Source organism: Poecilia reticulata, linkage group LG6 (assembly GCF_000633615.1).
Source record: "Poecilia reticulata strain Guanapo linkage group LG6, Guppy_female_1.0+MT, whole genome shotgun sequence".
Classification (NCBI taxonomy): Eukaryota; Metazoa; Chordata; class Actinopteri; order Cyprinodontiformes; family Poeciliidae; genus Poecilia; species Poecilia reticulata.
Genome location: NC_024336.1, coordinates 23010088 through 23014100, shown reverse-complemented (window position 1 = coordinate 23014100; position 4013 = coordinate 23010088).

Sequence of the window (4013 nt, the reverse complement as noted above, 5' to 3'; positions counted from 1 at the left end):
AGATAGATAGATAGATAGATAGATAGATAGATAGATAGATAGATAGATAGATAGATAGATAGATAGATAGATAGATAGATAGATAGATAGATAGAAAAATATAAATTATTTCAGTCAATTCAAGCTTGTCCCTGCATCAGGAAAGCCTGAAACCAGTTAGCCCGATTTAGTGGCCTTTGGAGTCCACCAACAAACAAGTTCACAGTGTCTGTGGTCTCAGCTTTTCAGGGCTTCATTCACATCACACAAACTCCCCTTCATCTCATGCTAATGTAGGACCAAAAAAAAAAAGAAGATACCTAGCTTTAAAGACATGGCAGTCGGTTTAAGGAAAAGAAAAAAAAAGAAAGAAAGAAAAAGGTTGTGGTTTGTGTTTGAAGTCATAAATGTGACAGAGGACTTCAAGAGAAAAGACCCAAGACTGGCAGTCGAAAGATGAGTGAGAGGCGGATGGGGAACATGTTTTCTTTTTTTTCCCCCTCCATCCGGAGGGATAGTCTGTGGCCAAGCTTGATTATTAGAGATGAAGGACAGGCTGAGAGGATGTGGGATTGTTAAAGTCTTGAATCCTCTCACCAAAGCCCTCTTGCCTTGCAATCTTCTGCACTTCATTTATATGGCTTTACGCCTTGCACTCTTAATTTTATTTTTCAAGCTGGATAAAATTTGTTTTGTTATTTTGAAATAATATGGGAGCATGCAATACAATTGTAATGCTCCAGTATCAAAACCAAGTATTTATTGTGCACTTTAACCATATTTTCAAGAGTTTGCAAATATTTATAGATTCATCCCCTCAGTAATAATCACTACAGCATACGTGTAGATAACACTTCAATTTACCGTGCGGTTGTGGATGCAAAACCTCTGTTCCCCTTTCTGTGAGAGTCTGTGCTTCATTTGATGCCCTGTCCATTATTGCCAGCATATTTGAAAAGTGCTAAGCCTTGAAACGAGTCCCATATTATTTCAGGCCGGACTGAATATTTCACGGCAGGAGGCAGAAAATGAGACCTTCCCTCAAGAGACTGCCTGCAGTGCATTCTACTTGGTGAAGCAAACGGAAGATCTCATACTGTGCACAACACACTTGAACAATTATATATTTATCCGGCACATTTGTGAGATTTCTTTATTTTTTATTTTTTTGTTTGTTTGTTTGTGGGTGTTCAAAAAATAAAGGGGAAAATACAAAATTGAGAGAAACAGCAAATATAAAAGTTTCTTGAAATCTGTGTTTGGAACTGTTTGCAGTTCAAAAATATCCACGAGAAAGTGTGGCTCCCTTTGAGCTATGGAGATACAATCGTAGTACAAATTGCAGCAGGCTGAGAACAGCAACCTAACCACATTGATTCTTGAATCATTTTTCATGAAATGAGATCCCGGTCTTGTGAGATTAGTTTGTGCTCTGGTAGATGATTTTATAAATGTGTAACATAGTATCCTCAGGACAGTTGTCTAGTAGCAAAGCTCTCTTTAGACTGATACGGGAGACTTTCTCAAGCAGCACCATAGCTATGCCGGGCTTGTAAAAACATGCTTTAATACAGTTTACTAATATTTTATGTGCTGGACTACTACAAAGTAGTTGTGTTGGTGCAGCGTATAAAACTATGAAGTGAATTAAGCATATTACATAATATATTTTCAAAAATGTGAAAGACATAAAAATCTGAAAAGTGTGAGATTTATCTATGACCCCATTTTTTTCTAACCTCAAATAAAATCCAATGAAACTAATTACCTTCAGATACCCAGTGTAAATTCTTTCTCAATAGAAAATGTGTTGTTCAGTGATGACTCAAAAGTTTTTTTTTAAGGAAAGAATAATGCACAAAAAGTATTGTTCAAAGTGTATGGCACAAACCTACCAAGATATGGACATCCACCTAAACACACAAGCAAGGCAAGGAGAGCATTAATCAGACAAGCCAATGGGCTAAAGTTAGCTTTGGACTTGTTGCAGACATCCTAAGCTCAGGTGAGAGAATCTGTCTGCATGGCAACTGACTTGTCATGAACTCTGAAGTCAGGCTTAGTGAAAGTGTGATGAGAAGAAGCACATTTTCAAAAGTAACCCATGAGAAGTTCCTTTGCAGTTTGCCTTAACTCACACTTGAATGAGGGGTGCTCTGGGCAGATGAGATCAGGATGTAACTGTTTGGCCAACATCAGAGAAACTGTAATCCCCACCCCAATTACTTTAGCATGAATACTGAAGCATGTCTGAACTGATGGAAATATATGGCTAAATTCCTTGAAGAAAACTTGTTGGAGGCTATATGAACAGTTGCCCAAGGCAGCATAGGAAGAGGTAGGTTTAAATCATAAGTATTCAATAAATTAGTATCTGTCCAATATGCCCTGAGCAAGTTTGCAACTGTTTTTATGCAATAGAAAACCTGCTTGCTGCTGAGAATAGACAGGGTAGCCTGGGGGCTTTGCATGGGACTGGGCCCACAGCACAATGACCCTAAACATCCAGCATGAGCTACAATGGAATGGTTTAGATCAAAACATATTCATGTCAAGCCTAGGCTGAGTGCATATGCCAGTAACACTTGTCAGACTTTCATTTCTAAAAGGTTTGGAGGCCTTACATCATGTGTTTCATGTTTATGCACTAACGATTTATTTTATTTGATTGACAGATTTATATTGATTTACTTCGGTCACCATTCATTCATTCGCCCCTCACTAATACTACAAAAATGATTTCAACTCTGATGTACAACTGACTATTTTACAATCTAACTTTTTTCTATTGAAAATAATTGAGAATTGATTTTACTTCCTTTTAGTTAAAAATAGCTAAGAGCCACAAATAGCCACCTTTTGAAGCTTAAAGCTGTAATATAAAGAAGCAATTAGTCCTATTTGTACAATTTTGAGCTAACTAGTTTATTTATTCCTGAAAGTGCAACAAAGTGAGAGGACAAACCTTTGCTTAATCATTAAAACTTCAGCTGGCAACGACCTTTGAGATGGATCCATATCTCTGTTCCTAGAAGAATTCATGTGGATGGCAAGTGGTTGTGTCCTTTGTGTTTTGTGAAGATATTGAGTGTTTGAAGTGTTAACCCTGACACTGCGCCTTTGGGGTGAGTAGGCAAAGGAAGCATGTCACACAATAGGATGGGACTTGGATCTTTGCCTCTCCTTCTCTGACCTCTGACCATTATTGGTTTTAAGGGCTGCTGCAACCTCGGCTCCTTAGGCATTGTGTCTGCCTTGATCATGTCATCACTATTTGTAGAAGTAGCAGCACCACAACTCCAATAAAAATGGACTCTTGAATAACGTATTCTGATGAGCAAGCTATTCTCTCTTTTTTTTTCATATACGTTTTTTTTATATATTTTTTTTTTGGAGTGATAAAGGAAAAACCAAAAAAAGTTTAATAAATTTGGTTCAAGTGCAGTTTCTGTCTTTCTGTCATGGCCTTTTTGTTTAGTGTGCTTTTATATCTTCAAAAAGCTTGGCCAGCCATTAGCTTTCTGATACCATGGAAATGACCTTTGTTAATGAATCTTTGAATTTCAGTTGACAATGTTTCCGTGTGATCTCTGTGTGTTATATGCCTCCAGTAGCTCCACTGACACAGTCCACTGAGGCCACACATAAAACAGCATGCCATCTGCACCTGGAGCATGGCTATCAGCTCTGTTCTCTCTTTCCCCACCGAACCCCCCACACTGCTTTCGCTTGAGCTTTTCCATGCCTCTGTCTAGCCTGACCCTGCTCTTCCCATTCCAGGCTACAGAAGCCAAACCAAAGGCAGCTTTCAAGGGGGACTGTCTGCTCAAATCAAGTCACAGGCCTTTTTAGAAGCGGTTCAGAGATCATAGCAAGTAGAAGTCAGGGAAGAGAATGACCCCTCTCCTCCAGGCTTGATCGGATCTTGGCCCAGTCAGACCCAGCAGGGCTGAGTCTCTGGACAGTTCCGTCTCTGCAGGCTTTGACTCTGTGATAGTGCGAATGAAAGAGGGCACAGAGAGAGAGCAGCAGTT